The sequence below is a fragment of the Zea mays genome, chromosome 2, assembly GCF_902167145.1.
Source record: "Zea mays cultivar B73 chromosome 2, Zm-B73-REFERENCE-NAM-5.0, whole genome shotgun sequence".
In the NCBI taxonomy this organism is placed as follows: Eukaryota; Viridiplantae; Streptophyta; class Magnoliopsida; order Poales; family Poaceae; genus Zea; species Zea mays.
This window is the reverse complement of record NC_050097.1, coordinates 75350867-75367962: the sequence shown is the minus strand read 5'-3', so window position 1 is coordinate 75367962 and position 17096 is coordinate 75350867.

Here is a 17096-nt window from a genome sequence, read left to right as displayed (position 1 = left end):
GATGATGGGGTCGACAACGAGCGGATATTTCCCCGGGCTCGGCACGCGGTCGGGGTGGTCGCCCTGGTCGAAGGTGATGGGCTTGTCAGACTAGTCTAGGTAGACTGGCGCCACCACCTTTACCGAGCAGACCTCCCGATGCTCTTGCTTGCGGTGCCGAGCCGAGGTGTTCGCCATTTGCCCACCGTAGATCATGAAGTAGTCGTGGACCTTGGGGAACTCCTCTGCCTTGTGATCCTCCTTCTTGTCGTTGTTGTGGGCCCTGCCACCTTCCGCCGGTGGCCTGGCCTTGTAAAAGTGGCGCCGAAGCATGACGCACTCCTCAAGGGTGTGCTTGACGGGCCCCTGATGATAGGGGCATGGCTCCTTGAGCATCTTATCGAAGAGATTGGCACCTCCAGGAGGTTTCCGAGGGTTCTTGTACTCAGCGGCGGCGACAAGGTCCGCGTCGGTGGCGTCGCGTTTCGCTTGCGAATTCTTCTTGTTCTTCTTCTTGGTGTCGCGCTGAGCGGACGCCTCGGGGACATCTTCCGTCTGGCGGCCCTAGGGCTGCTTGTCCTTTCGGAAGATGACCTCAACCGCCTCCTGGCCAGAGGCGAACTTAGTGGCGATGTCCATCAGCTCGCTCGCCCTGGTCGGGGTCTTGCGACCCAGCTTGCTCACTAGGTCGCGGCAGGTGGTGCCGGCGAGGAACGCGCCGATGACGTCCGAGTCGGTGACGTTGGGCAGCTCGGTGCGCTGCTTCGAGAATCGCCGGATGTAGTCCCGGAGAGACTCTCCCGGCTGCTGGCGGCAGCTTCGGAGATCCCAGGAGTTCCCAGGGCGCACGTACGTGCCCTGGAAGTTGCCGGCGAAGGCTTGGACCAGGTCGTCCTAGTTGGAGATCTACCCCGGAGGTAGATGCTCCAGCCAGGCTCGAGCGGTGTCGGAGAGGAACTGGGGGAGGTTGCGGATGATAAGGTTGTCATCGTCCGTTCCACCCAGCTGGCAGGCCTGTCGGTAGTCCGCGAGCCACAGTTCCGGCCTCGTCTCCCCCGCGTACTTTGTGATGGTAGTCGGGGTTCGGAACCGGGTCGGGAACGGCGCCCGTCGTATGGCCCGGCTGAAAGCCTGCGGACCGGGTGGTTCGGGTGAGGGGCTCTGATCCTCCCCGCTGTTGTAGCGTCCCCCACGCCTGGGGTGGTAGCCTCGGCGCACCCTCTCGTCGAGGTGGGCTTGACGGTTGCGGTGGTGGTGCTCGTTGCCGAGGCGACCCGGGGCCGCAGGCGCCATGTTGCGCGTGCGCCCGGTGTGGACCGAGGCTTCCCACACGAATCGGGAAGTCGCGACGCGATGCTCCGAGGGGTACCCCTGCCTTCGGGAGGCGGAGCTTTCGGCCCGTCGGACCGCGGCATCCTCCAGGAGATTCTTGAGCTCTCCCTGGATACACCGCCCTTCGGTGGTCGATGGTTCCGACATCGAGCGGAGTAGTATTGCTGCTGCAGCCAGGTTCTGGCCAACCCCACTAGAAGCCGGTGGCAGCCTTGCCCTGATGTCGTCGGCAATGCGGTGCTAGATGCCCTAGGGTAGATGACGCGCTTCTCCGGCCGGAGCTTGGTCTGCCCATTCCTGCCCGATGTTCCGCCGGAACTGCTCAAGTGTTCCTGCTCCCTCGTCGAGCCTGGCCTGCATCTCGCGGATTTGATCGAGCTGTGTGTCCTGACCCCCCACAGGGACTGGGACCACAGCTAGCTCCCGAAGGATGTCAACGCGAGGCGCAGGCTTAGGGGGATCACCGCTCTCCGGCATACCAAGATGGTTGCCTTCGCCGGGGCCCCCTAGATCGACGTGGAAACATTCACGACTCGGGCCGCAGTCCTCGTCACCGAAGCTGCGGCTACCATCGGAACAATCGGAGAAGCAGTAGTCGCATGCGGTCATGAAGTCCCGCATGGCACTGGGGTTACCGAGCCCGGAGAAATCCCAGCAAAAGTCAGGCTCGTCATCTTCCTCGGAACCCGAGGGTCCGTAGGTCAGGACGGCCGTCAGTCTGTCCTAGGGCGACCGCATATGGTACCCCAGAGGGTTGGTACATGCCTCTATGAAGGCTTCCACCGAAGCGAGGTCGCTTGGTGGGTCGAAGCTGAATCCAAAAGGCACGAGATGGGAATCGGTCGGTACCTCTTGGTCGACGGGCGGTGACGAAGTCGCGTCAGGGGCGGACTACACCGTTGTCTCAGGTACGAGGGCGACGCCCAGCAAGTCCTTCGCGAGCGTGCTGGCGTCGTTCGTCTGCTTGGGGTTGGCGTGTTGCGGGGAAACGGCGCTCGTCTTCGTCTCAGACGCAAGGTCGAAGCCCGACGTATCCCCAGCTGGGGCGCCGGCGTCGTCGACTTGCTCGACAGCCGACGAGGTGCCGCCTCCTGCTTGGCCATGGTTGCCCCGCCTCCTCCTCCGTCGGTGGGGGAGGTGACGGGACAAACCCGGATGTTGTTCTTCCACCATGTGGGGAAGACGTCGTTGATTCCGCCGCCGGCGGTCGGGCTGACGGCCGCCATTGTCGCTGTCGCGCGGCGGAGGAAGGAGCATCATGTCGTAGCTACCGTCGAGGGACATGAACTCAAGACTCCCGAAGCGGAGCATCGTCCCGGGTTGGAAAGGTTGCTGGAGACTACCCATCTAAAGCTTGACGGGAAGATGTTCGTCAACACGCAGCAGGCCCCTACCTGGCGCGCCAACTGTCGGCGTTTCGACCCCGGGGGGTCCCTGGACCGACGAGTAAATTGTCGCTGCGTGTCCCAGCCTAGATGGGTCGGCGCGAGACGGGACACAAAGGGGGAGAACAGTAAGGGGAAACTGCGGCCTTCGTGTTGTCCTGCGCCTAGGGCGGATGGATGCGCTTGCATTAGGGGGTTACAAGCGTTCGTGTGGGAGAGAGAGAGGGCGAGAGCCTTATGCGTCGGCCCGTTCTCCCGCGCGGCCAACCTTCTCATACGAGAGCCCTAGACCTTCCTTTTATAGGCGTAAGGAGAGGGTCCAGGTGTACAATGGGGGGTGTAGCAGTGTGCTAACGTGTCTAGCAGAGAGGAGCTAGAGCCCTAAGTACATGCCGTCGTGGCAGTCGGAGAGGTGTTGCTGCTCTGTTCATGTGATGTCGTGGCCATCGGAGGAGAGCTGGAGCCCTGCGGAAGTACAGCTGTTGGGGCTGTTGGATCCTTGCTGACGTCCCCTTGCTGACGTAAGGGGCTGGGAGCTGCCGTCGTCATGGAGCGTGCGAGGTGTCATCATTACTTGTTTACTGGGGCGAGCCAGATGGGACGCCGGTCTTGTTCCCCGTAGCCTGAGCTAGCTAGGGGCAGGGTAATGATGGCCCCCCTGGCGACGTGGCCGGTCTGGACCCGAGTTTGGGTGAGGTGGCGATTCCTCCGAGGTCGAGGTTGAGTCCGAGCCTTGGGGTCGGGCGAGGCGGAGTCCATCGTCTTCCGGAGCCGAGGCTGAGTCCGAGCCCTGGTGTCGGGCGAGGCGGAGTTCGTCGTCTTCTAAGTCGTGGTTGAGTCCGAGCCCTGGGTCGGGCAAGGCGAAGTCCATCTTCCGAGGCCCAGACGGGGGCCGAACCCTGGGGTCGGGCGAGGCGGAGCTTCCTATGTCGCCCGAGGATGGACTTAGCCGCTGTCGACCTCACTCTGGCGAGTGGCACGGTAGTCGAAGCAGGGCAGGCGGCGCTGTATTCCTCTCAGGTCGGTCAGTGGAGCGGCGAAGTGACTGCGGTCACTTCGGCCCTGTCGACTGAAGAGCGCGTGTCAGGATAAGATGTCAGGCGATCCTTGCATTAAATGCTCCTGCGATATGGTCGGTTGGTGTGGCGATTTGGCCAAGGTTTCTTCTCCGCGAAGCCTACCCGAGCTGTGCCGCGGGCGAGTCGACGGTGCGTCCGTTGCTTGAGGGGATCCTCGGGCGAGGCGTGAATCTTCCAGGGTCGGCTGTCTTTGCCCGAGGTCGGGCTCAGGCGAGGCAGGATCGTGTCCTTTGAGCGGAGCCTTGGCCTGAATCGCGCCCATCAGGCCTTCGCAGCTTTGTTGTGATGGGGTTTACCAGCTGAGATTAGGAGTCTTGGGGGTACCCCTAATTATGGTCCCCAACAAGCTTCTTCCTGGAACCGCCCTTATCTTTAAGAGAGCTTACAGAATATCCGGACCAGAGTTGGTTGAACTCAAAAAGCAGATTGATGAGCTGTCAGAGAAAGGTTACATCCGGCCAAGCACCTCACCTTGGGCCGCCCTGTCTTATTCGTGGAGAAGAAAGATGACACCAAAAGGATGTGTATCGATTATCGAGCTCTGAATGAGGTCACCATCAAGAACAAATACCCCTTGCCCAGAATAGAAGATTTGTTCGACCAGTTCAGAGGAGCCAGCATGTTCTCTAAGATAGATCTGAGGTCAGGTTATCATCAGCTCAGGATTCGACCTTTAGACATACCGAAGACGACATTCATTACCAAGTATGGGTTGTATGAGTTCACAGTGATGTCTTTCGGTCTAACAAATGCACCAGCCTTCTTCATGAACTTGATGAACAGTGTATTCATGGATTATCTTGACAAGTTTATGGTGGTATTTATTGATGATATTCTTATTTATTCTCAAAGCGAAGAAGAGCATGCATGTCATTTGAGGATGGTATTGCAGAGATTGTGAGAGCACCAGCTGTATGCAAAGTTGAGCAAGTGTGAGTTGTGGATCAGTGAAGTCCTGTTCTTGGGTCACATAATCAACAAAGAAGGATTGGCTGTGGATTCGAAGAAAGTGGCAGACATTCTGAACTGGAAAGCGCCAACAGATGCCCGAGGAATCAAGAGCTTCATTGGAATGGCCGGATATTATCGGCGATTCATTGAAGGGTTCTCGAAGATTGCGAAACCAATGACAGCTCTGCTAGGCAACAAGGTTGAGTTCAAGTGGACCCAGAAATGTCAGGAGGCCTTTGAAACGCTGAAAGAGAAGTTGACTACAACGCCTGTCTTAGTCTTGCCCGATGTGCACAAGCCCATCTTAGTGTATTGCGATGCTTGTTACACTGGTTTGGGATGTGTGTTGATGCAAGAGGGAAGAGTTGTGGCTTACTCGTCCCGACAGCTAAAGGTTCATGAGAAGAATTACCCCATCCATGACCTAGAGTTGGCAGCAGTGGTTCACGCATTGAAGACATGGAGGCACTATCTGTATGGGCAGAAATGTGATGTTTACACAGACCACAAGAGTCTGAAGTACATATTCACTCAGTTAGAGTTGAATATGAGGCAGCGAAGATGGTTGGAGTTGATCAAAGACTACGAATTGGAGATTCATTACCATCCGGGCAAAGCGAACGTAGTGGCAGATGCTTTGAGCAGGAAGAGTCAAGTCAATCTAATGGTCGCTCGTCTGAGGCCTTATGAGTTGGCCAAAGAGTTTGGCAGGTTGAGTCTCGGATTTCTGAATAATACGCGAGGAGTCACAATTGAGTTGGAACCTACCCTGGAGCGGGAAATCAAAGAAGCGCAGAAGAATGATGAGAAGATCAGTGAGATCCGGCGACTGATTCTAGATGATAGAGGTAAAGATTTTCGGGAAGATGCAGAAGGTTTGATATGGTTCAAAGACCGCTTGTGTGTTCCCAATGTCCAGTGTATTCGAGAATTGATTCTCAAGGAAGCTCATGAGACAGCTTATTCGATTCACCCTGGTAGTGAGAAGATGTATCAGGATCTGAAGAAGAAATTCTGGTGGTACGGAATGAAGAGGGAAATCGCAGAACATGTGGCTATGTGTGATAGTTGTCGAAGGATCAAGGCAGAGCACTAGAGACCAGCTGGATTGTTGCAACCATTGCAAATTCCTCAGTGGAAATGGGATGAAATCGGTATGGATTTCATAGTCGGATTGCCTCGCACTCGAGCTGGCTACGATTCCATTTGGGTAGTAGTGGACAACCAAGTCAGCCCACTTCATACCAGTCAAGACCAACTACAGCAGTGTAGTATTGGCAGAGCTGTACATGTCTCGGATCGTTTGTCTTCATGGTGTGCCAAAGAAGATAGTGTCAGACAGAGGAACGCAGTTCACCTCTCATTTCTGGCAGCAGTTGCATGAAGCCTTGGGCACACATCTGAATTTCAGTTCAGCCTATCATCCGCAGACAGATGGTCAGACCGAAAGAACCAATCAAATCCTCGAAGACATGTTGAGAGCCCGTGCGTTGCAAGATCAGTCCGGATGGGACAAAAGGTTGCCTTATGCAGAGTTCTCCTATAACAATAGTTACCAGGCCAACTTGAGGATGTCACCATTTCAGGCGCTTTATGGGAGGAGTTGTAGAACTCCATTGCAATGGGATCATCCTGGAGAAAAGCAAGTGTTCGGGCCAGACATTCTGCTTGAAGCTGAAGAGAACATCAAGATGGTTCGAGAGAATCTGAAGATAGCACAATCAAGGCAGCGAAGCTATGCAGACACAAGAAGAAGAGATATGAGTTTCTAAGTCGGTGACTTCGTCTATTTGAAGGTTTCACCGATCAGAGGAGTCAGAAGATTTGGAGTCAAAGGCAAGCTAGCACCCCGCTACATCGGTCCATATCAGATTCTCGCAAGGCATGGAGAAGTGGCCTACCAGCTCAGTCTGCCAGAAAACTTGTCCGCAGTGCATGATGTCTTTCATGTGTCTCAGTTGAAGAAATGTCTGCGTGTGCCAGAAGAACAGTTGCCAGTGGAGGGTCTGGAGGTCCAGGAGGACTTGACCTACATTGAGAAGCCAATGCAAATCCTTGAGACTGCAGACAGAGTCACCCAAAGGAAGACCATCAGAATGTGCAAGGTCAGATGGAATCATCACAGTGAGGAAGAAGCAACCTGGGAGCGTGAAGATGATCTGATGGCTAAATACCCTGAGCTCTTTGCTAGCCAACCCTGAATCTCGAGGGCGAGATTCTTTTAAGGGGGATAGGTTTGTAACACCCCGAATTTTTGGAGTTGAATTTTTCTTTTCTTCGCTCACCAAATTCGGGCATTACCCTTTTCTTTTTCCTTTTCCCCTCGCCAAGCCTTGATCTTTTCCAAAGTTATAGCAAGATTCGGCTTGAGATCTCGTGTAAGTAAACCCTAGAAATACTTTCTTTTGTTTGATGCACCATGTCGAACCATGCATTTGTTTTGATTGATTGAAATTGTGAAAACCATTCATCTAAATCTAGAGAAAAAAGGAAAACCTTTTATTTTTCTCCCTTCCCCCCTCCTCCCCTTTCGGCCCAGCCGACTTTCCCCTGGCGCGGCCCAGCTCGCCCCATCCCTTCGTGCACGGCCCAGTCGGCCTGGGCGGCCCAGCCGGCCCCCTTCCCTCCCCTGCTTTGGGCCCATTTGGCGGCCCAGCCGTCCCCCCCGCTCCCCTCGCGCGCGGCCCGCGCGAGCGGTTGAGGCGCTGCCGCCACCCTCTGGTGGGGCCCGCTCGTCAGCCGCGCCCCCCAAACCGCCTCCCTCTTTCTCTCTCCCTCCCCTAACCCCCCCCCCCCCCCCCCCCGCGCATGATCTCTCTCCTCCCACCTCACGCAGCTCCCCTGCCCAGCCCCGGCTCGCCCGTCGACGTCCGTCGTCCGACCCCCGCGGTGAGCCCTTCTTCTCCCTTCCTCGCCCCCTTTTCTTCTTGCTTGGCTCAGTCGCGCCCCCTCCCTCTTCCCCGCGCCCGCTGGCCATGGTGGATTGCCCTCTGTGCGCACCCGCCCGGCGCGGTTCCTCCGCCCTCGCCCCAGGTGCGGCCGCGGCCCCCCGGAGTCCCACCCGCGCTCGGCACGCGGCCCCCGGCGCGCTCGCCCTAGCTCGGTGCCCCTCCCCCCTTCTCCTCGGTCCGGCGCGACCCCCTCCCTCGCGCCCGCCCCGGCTCCCTTCTTCCCCCCCGCGCGGCGGCGCTCGGCCTGCGGCCCTGGCACCCGCCCCGACCCTCTCCCCTCCCCGCGAGGCACAGCCCCCTCGTCTCCCCCGCGGCGCGGCCAGGCTTGGGCGCGGTGCGCGCGGAGCCCCGGTGCGGCCCGTGCAGTGCGCGGTGGCCACGGCGAGCTCGCCGCACCTGCGGCTCGCGGCCGTGGCGCGCGGCCCGGCGTCCCCGGCTCGCCCGCCCTTGCCCAGCGCGCCCCCCTGCTGCCCCGGTGCGCGCGCAGCCTGCGGCCCTTGCGCGCGACGCGCGCGGCCCCGGTGCCTCAGCCCCGGCTCGGCCTCCCTCGCGCCCTGTCCTCGGCGTGGCCGTGGCGACGCGGCCTCGGCGCGGCGTGCCCGCGCGGCCTCGCCCGCGGCGCAGCTCCCCGGCCTCGCGCGGTCGGCCTTGACATGGCCCCGTTGCCGCTCGTGGCGCGCAACGAGGGGCGTGCGTGGCTCGGCCCCGGCGTGTGCGCGGCCCGTCCGCGACGCGTCAGCGCAGCCCTGCGCGTAGGTGCTCGCGTGGAGCACATGGTGCTTTGGCACGGCTCGCCGTGCCCTCGGCACGCTCATCTACCCCCTAGACGCGCCCGTCTACCCCCTCCCCCCCCCCCCCCCCGTGTAACCCATGCGTAGTGATCGCGTTATTTCTATCAATAAATGGAAACTCAATTTGGAAATTTGTTACGTTAGTTAATCCCAGTAGTTAATCATTTACATTGTTTAATGTTTACCAATTGAAAATAGTTATAACTCTAATAGTGCATGTGGCTAATACTTGTTAGTGTAACTCGATGGAATTAGATCACGTAATGATTAGTTATGCATCTATCCGTAATACGCTTCGATTATAGCTTTAACAATTGCGAGACCTTCCCGCTTCTCTTTCTAGCCATGGCGAATGCAATATCGTATGTCATATCCTATGCATATTTGACTTATTTGCTCTCTTGTATGGTGTACTATTTATTTCCTAATTTGAATGGATGGATGTATGTATGTTTGCGCTCGCATAGAGAACAATCTGGTTGAGGAGCCCGAAGAACTCGAAGGAGAAGCCCCTGAGCAGCAGTCGGTTGGTGGAGGCAAGTGTCCCTTGACCTATCTTTGTCCTATACATTCTTTAATTCACCTCCCGCATTTCACATTTATACCTAAGGATTGACTAGCTTTTGTTATCCATGTCCTTGTTTACCTATTTGGGTTGGATTATTATTGTTTAGCTTTATACTATTGCTCAACTCTAATCAATGAACATGATGAGATTTATCGATGATACGCTGTTTCTCGAGTGCCTCTCCGTAAGGACCTGTTCGTTGGATGACCGCCCGGGAAAACAGTGCAACCATGAGGGTTGAATGAGATGCCCTTAGCTGAATAATTAGAGGAACTGGGGTGTAGTTTGCTTAGCCGTCATGCCGTCAATGGGGCTCGGTGTATGCCGCTCGCTCTGCCAAGTTTGGTTCGCCCCTTAGGGAGGCGTGTGGTACATTTAGGAAACCTAACGGGCGGCTACAGCCCCGGGGAATCTTTGTAAAGGCTACGTAGTGATGCCCTGCTGGGTCACCTTGGTAGTGATCAATGGAGAGTCATGATCTCCGAGCAGAAAGGGAATCACGGCTTGTGGGTAAAGTGCACAACCTCTGTAGAGTGTTATGAAACTGATATATCAGCCGTGCTCGCGGTTATGAGCGGCCAAGGGAGCTCCATTGATTAGTGGTACTTGATCAGAGATGTTCGGATTGCAGGTGGCAATGAGATTGATGGTTCTTGGTATTGACTCTGGTAATGGTAAGTGGTACCCTTTCCGTTTGGAAAGGAGTACGTTTGGGTTAATAACGTGGGTTAATTCTAAAACTTGGCTTTCTCTACTAGTAATAATAATCTGACCAACTAAAAGCAACTGCTTGACTTACCCCCCACATAAAGCTAGTCCACTACAGCCAAACAGGATACTTGCTGGGTATGTTGATGTGTACTCACCCTTGCTCTACACACCAAACCCCCCATCCCCAGGTTGTCAGCATTGCAACCACTGCTCAGGAGAAGATGAAGCCGTGGGAGGAGACTTCCAGGAGTTCCAAGACTACGATGAGTTCTAGGCGTGGGTTAGCGGCAACCCCGAGTCGGCTGCCTGTGAAGGCCGCGTTTATCTACGTTTTATTTTTGCACTTTGATTATTGTAAAGACTATGTGGATGTCTCAGACATATGATGTAATCGACTATTATTTCCTTTTTTAATATTATTTGAGCACTGTGTGATGATGTCCAGTTATGTAACTGCTATGTACGTGAATTGCTGATCCTGGCACGTACATGGTTCACATTCGGTTTGCCTTCTAAAACTGGGTGTGACACTGTTCATGTATTATACTCCAGAAATGTTGTTAAATCATGTTTTTGAGGACCTTCGGAAGACGAAGGCCCCCAACAGCAGCTGGCTGTTGGGGTCGATGGGCGGGATGATTGCCAGGACGGAGCTTTGCCTCTTCTGTTTCGGTGCCATCGCAATCTTGCCGGCGGAACGAACAGGAGCAAGATCTCAGGGAAGCATAGGAGTGGTTCGAGGCGGAAATTTGAAGTTAGGGCTCAAAAATCAAAACCGCACGTCACCGTGAGTATAAATGGGGTTTCCCGGATCGGGCACTATTTCTAAAAAGTGACAATTATTTACTCGGGAAAACCTAAGTTCCAAGCGTTAGATATGACTCGGCGGTTACTTCTAAAGCGCCAGCAGAGTCAGCCATCGCTTGGCGGTTACCTCTAAAACGTCAGCAACATCATACTTCGCTCGGCGATTACCTCTAAAACGCCGACAACATCAGACATCGCTCGGCGGTTACTTCTAAAAACGTCGGCAACATGGAGCATATGGATGAACTGACAATCGTGTTAACATAAAAAGCAGCAAAAGCAGAACTTTCACTGGAAACATCTTAAGCCTTCCATTAATATTGAGGGGGGGGTGTTGGGGACTTGTTCTCAAATGCTATGAATTAAGAACAAGGCAACATAAAATGTTAAATATTAATACCCTTCGTCCGCTGAAGCATTATCTCCCCAAGGATTTAATGAACTTCGGACGAAGACCATGAGTAGAATATCACGAAGGTCGTACCTTCGTGATTAAACTTACAAAATAATATGAAATAATATATAAAACATGAAACATTAAAGATAGATGTATCAGAATAGGTAACATCATTCACATATTTTATTATATGAATCTAAAATGTCAGAACATAGTGTTTAAGTACATTTATACCTTTGCCTTGACAGATAATAATTCCCGAGCAATGCCTTTGCAATTACAGGAATGCGTGAACAGTAAAGGAATACTATTCACTATTTATAGACACAGGACACAACCTGTAAGGAATTACAATCATGCCCCTTATAAAAGTTTACAACAATGACTCAGACCCTTATGGGCTAAAAGGTCATTCTATCTTTAAGTCGGTTCGATCCTTCGTCTTCGGACATGCTATAACACCGAAGCTTCATGAGTGGTAGCTTCGGTGATCATGTATAAGCAGCTTTAGCCGAAGCTGTTTCTTCCTACAGGACCTTCGGCGACGAAGCATGGTCCCAACAGTAGCCCCTTCGCGGTGCTAGATCGTTTTTCGTAACGAGCTTGATCCGTGAAAAAAGTCTCTTAGGCTTCGGGAAGCCGAAGGTCCGAAAAACACCTTCCCTGAGCTCGTTGCCGAGAAACGATACAGTTTCCGAGCGCGGAGCGGTCCCACCATGCAGGTTCACCTTCTTGGTTTTTGCGGCCCACCGTGCAGTGGGTGCGAGCGACTGTTTGCCCGGTGAAAAAAATCTTGACGATTCACCTTCTTACCTGCAGCACTATATAAACAGACAGGTAGGTGTGAAGTTACCACAGCATTCATTGCTATTGCACTGTTTTGCTGCCAAAAATTTAACAATAGCCGAAGCTTGATTTTTGCATTCAAACGAAGCTCCAGTTTGGATTGTGCTTCGTCACGAGGATAGCTTCGGAAAAAAAGGTTATTGACTTCCAAAGAATTTTTTCAAGAAAATTTAAAATCAAATGGCCAGAATACGCTCCACTACTAGGGTTGAGCGTGATGGAGACGAGACCGAAGCCGTTGAAACTGTTCCGATTTCTGAAGCGATGAGGCGCTCTGGGCTGGTTCCATCAGAGGACACACCTGCTGCCGATGCAACGCAAGCTGATGTTGAAGAAGTTGGTTCCGAAGATGAGTACAACTGCGGGATGCCAAGCAAACCTAGTCATTTGGACTTTGGAAAGTCCACCATCTCTGAAGTTGATCTTCCAAAAATGGTGAAGCTGGGATACTTTAGTGAAACAAAAAAGTAGCTGGTTCGTTTTGGCGGGAAGGAGATTACTCTGAAGCCGGAAAAGAATGAGGTGGTTGTGTTCAAAAGCTTCTTTAAAGCAGGATTAAGACTTCCTTTGAATGGGATGATTGCTGATGTGTTGAAGAAGTTTGGGGTTTACCTTCATCAGCTGACCCCTAACGCTATTGTTAGATTAAGTGTTTATATTTGGGCCCTTCGTAGCCAGGGAGTGGAACCGTTCGGTGAAGGTTTCTGCCGAGTCCATGAACTACACTATCAGACTAAAGCCAGAGGAGATGGTCTTCATGAGAATTTTGGATGTTACAACTTTGCTTATCGCAAGACTACGAAGTTTCCAGTGATAAGCTACCGAAGCAAATTTGAGTGGTTTTATGTTAAAGTTGATAAAGATGAAGATAAATTGGTCCAGAGTCCACTAGAGCTAACCTTCGGAGAAACGAGGCCCCGATGCAACATGATAAGGGGGAGCCTGAGCCAGATTGCTTTGGGTGAATTTCGCGTGATTTCAGATCATATTGGCACTAGAGACTTGGTGCAGGAATTTCTGGCTTTTAAAGTGTTCCCAGCAATGAGGGATTGGGAGATGCCGAAGCTGGAGGGAGAAAAGAAAAAGGGAGAACTTGTTCGATTGCCGTATTACTACAAGTTTAAGAAACACTTTAAAAAGCCCTGCCAGGAGTGGTTGGACACAATCAAGATTATGTGCAACGATATCCTCGGAAATTATTCTAAGAAAGAAGATCAGTTGATGACTGCAGCCTTCGGCACTCGTCCGAAGCGAAGATTGAATCGTGTGCTAGATGCTTTGAATTTTGATTACCCTGATTATGAACAACTGGGCAGAGATGCCGAAGGCCCAAAGAGAAAGAGGATTGCCAGCGCCCTGGACAAAGAAAGCACCAAATTGGCCAAAAAGGAAAAAGTAATTTCTGAAAAACTGAGCCCTGGACCGAAGGTAGCTGTTTCAAAGAAAAGAAAAGATGCATCTCCAAAACCTGCATCTCCAAAACCAAAGACATCGGTCTGGGAGAAGGAAGCTCCTGCGACACCTTCTGCTGCCGAAGTGGAAGAGATTCTGAAGGTAATGACTGAACCTTTGCCTGTCAAGCTAAGTCCGCTGGCGCCAGAACTGACGAAGTTTTTTCAGAAGGGCAAAGAAGCTTCGGCAGCAGAAAGTCCCGCAAAGCCGAAAAAACGAAGAATTATCCAAGTGGCAGATGTCATTCATCAGACACCGCCACCGACCTCGGCGTCAAAAATTGTCACTGCCAATCCCACAGCCGTCGGAGCCGAAACCACCGGAGCCGAAACCGGGGGAGCCAAAGCCACCGGAGCCGAAACCACCGGAGCCGAAGCCACCGGAGCCGAAGCTACCGGAGGAAGCACTGGAGCCGAAGCCATCGGGGCCAATACTGGGACCAACGAAGATCCTAACCTGGAAACTACACTTGATGATATTGACAATATGCTTCTGAGAATGGCTGAAGAAGAAGCTGCTGTGGTTGCAGTGAACACGGCAACAGAAAAAGGAAAAGAGCAGATTGAAGACATTTTGGAAAAAGAAAATTTTAATTTTCAGGATATACTTGGACAAGGGTTGTTAGACGCTGAAAAAGAAGAGCTGAAGAAATATGCTATATCTTGTGGATACAAACCAGGGTCTCTGCTATTTGGTGGAGTCAATGAAGGGAAGCTGAGATGCCTTCGGAACCGAACCGAGGCCAAGGTTGTTAGGACCTTCTCCAAAAGCGCTGGCCTGCCGAAGATAGAAGCGGACCTCTGCAGATACCAGCGACAACATATCACCGGTAGCTTGCTCTATGCTAATTTCAAGGTACAAAACTCTCGATTTTTTATTATATTTTTTTTATTTTGAATTAAGTTGTTTTCTGACGAAGGTTGTTTTGGCAGAGTATACTTCTAAGTAAAGTGCTGAGAATGCAACAAGATCTTGAGGATGAAAAGAACGAAGCTACCATCAAAGATCTAGAAAACAAAGTCAAAAATTACGAAGCTGCTCTGAAGGAAAAAGACTCCGTTGTTCAAGATCTTGAAATCAAAGTTAAAGATCACGAAGCTGCCTTAGAAAAGAAGGACTTCGTCATTCATTCTATGGAAGGTTCATTGGGTGAAGCCCAAGCCAAAAATAATAGGTTAAACAATGAATTACTCTAAAAGTCAGAAAAATCTGAGCAGGAAAAGAAGAACCTCGAAACAAGTCTCAAGACCGAAATCGAGAAGAATTCAAATTTGCAAAAATCATTGAAGGAGCTTCAGGAGAAATGCTTAAATTTCGGCAGCCGATGCGTGCAGCGGCTGAAGGATGTGTTTCACTCAATTGGAGCCAGCTCTGATAAATTTACACCTTCAGCTGAAAACCTGCCCAGCACCTTGGAATACATTGAAGGCGAGGTTGATGCACTTGATGAAGTTATTGCTGGGCATGCTGACTTCTGCGCCCTGCTAGCTTCTCGAGGAACAGCCACCGCTTTCCTGAAGGCTGGCTGTACGCACGGAAAAATTGTAAATAGGCCAAACTTCAGCTTGTCACCAGCAGATTTGGTTGACATCCCAAGCCTAGCCCGAAGCATTGGAAACAGATTTATGACCCAGATTTGGGTAAATGGCGGGCGAAAAATGGCTGGTGACGAAGCTCGGAGCCACCTTAAGCCGGTGAGAAACTTATACTTGTTACTTTTACCTTCTCCTTGAAATTTGCACCTTTCTTATTCTGCTTTAATATGTGCAGGATGATGAAGCTGAAGAATGACGGGCTGAAGCTTAACAGTTGCTGTAAAAGACTTTTCTGCAAAAAATTCTAGAGAAATCTTTGTAATATAATTGTGGAAAAAACTTATGTAAATTTGTGCATACCTTGTAATATATCTTTTCTCCTTTATCCTTGTACAATCTGCTTTGCTGTGAACGAAACTTCACTTTTGAGCCGAAGGCAAAAAACACCTTCCCTTCTTTTCGTACACAACGAAGCATGAAAATTTCCTCTTTCTCCAAAGTTTTTCCTCATAGCCGAAGCATCTGCCTTTTCTGTATGGTATGATGATGATGATCCTATATATGTCTAAATGAATGTTTATGAATGCAAATGTCATGATGTAATGCATTGTGCAAATGATTATCCGAATGTACATCCAAAAACCATAATCATAACCCTCATTCCCTTGGGAATGACTCAAATCTTTTGGCCATTTATTTTTCGGCTTCACCGTTTACTTTTCGGTGTATCAGCGCTGACTTTTCGCTGTAAGCCTCCCTTAGGAGCTTCTTCGCCTTTTACTTTCAGCGGAATCAGCGTTTATTTTTCGTTGTAAGCCTCCCTTAGGAGCTTCTTCGCCTTTTACTTTCGGCGGAATCAGCGTTTATTTTTCGCTGTAAGCTCTGCATTCCCTTAGGAACGACTTTTGAGCTTCTCCCTGTTTTCTTTTCTCTTTCCTTTGCACTCGATGGTGCGTTCTCAGTTTTTACATTTACATCTTTGGGGGATATTGTTCTAATAGAATTTAAATAAAGAAAAGAAAAATTACATGTTGTGGCCCCATTAAAAACCTTTCTCCCCCTTTGGAAAAGGGTTCCACAAAAAAGAACAAAAAAATTACATCAAGCTATACATAATATCGCCGAAGCTCGTCCGCATTCCATGATCTAGGAATGTCGTTGCCGTCCATATCCTTCAATCTGTAGGAACCGGGTCTTGACGAAGATACTACCAGAAAAGGTCCTTCCCACTTCAGCTGTAATTTGCCTACTGTCTCTGGGTTGGCTACTCTTCGAAGCACCAAATGTCCTGGTTCAATGTTCTTTAGCCTAACCTTTCTATCACGCCATTTTATTGTTTCAGCTTGGTATTTGTTGATGTTTTCCACAGCTTGAAGCCTGATCCCCTCTATAGCATCTTTTTCCACAGAGTAATCAGCTTCAGCTTCGTCTTCTGCCGAAGCTACTATTCTTATTGATCCTGCTTTGGCTTCTTCCGGACTTATTGCTTCGTCACCAAACAATAGTTTGAATGGTGTAAAGCCTGTTGATCTTGATACTATTGTGTTGTGGCTCCACACCACTTTGATTAATTCGTCTGGCCACTTTCCCCTGGGCTGATTGAAGATTAACTTCATTATTCCTGTCATTATGATGCCATTAGCTCTTTCAACAAGTCCATTTGACTCCGGATGTCGGACTGATGCGAAATGGATCTTCGTGCCAATTTGATCACAAAATTCTCTGAAAGCTTCGGAATCAAACTTTGTCCCATTATCCACAGTAATGGCCTTCGACACTCCGAAGCGACAAACAATATTTTGCCAGAAAAACTTTTGAATAGTGATCGAAGTTATTGTGGCTAAAGGCTTTGCCTCAATCCATTTAGAAAAATATTCCACTGCCACTACAACATATCTTAAGTTCCCTTGTGCTGGTGGTAACAGACCTAACAAATCAAGGCCCCACCTTTGCAACGGCCAAGTGGCTTGTATTAACTGAGTTTAAGACGAAGGTTGTTTTTGATCTCTTGCACATTTCTGACAACCTTCGCACTTTTGGACTAATTCCGCTGCATCCGAAGCTGCCTTTGGCCAATAAAATCCTTGACGAAAAACTTTTCCAAGCAACGGCCTAGATCCAATGTGAGATCCACATAGGCCTGCATGTATTTCCTTCATCAATTCTATACCTTCGGCTCTGGATAAACACTTGAGTAACAGAGAACAGACCCCACGCTTGTATAGTTCCCCTTCTATTATAACATATGGTCGAGCTCTTGCCTCTATCCTCCTGTTATAAGCTTCGTCATCTGAAAGAAAGTTACCCTGAAG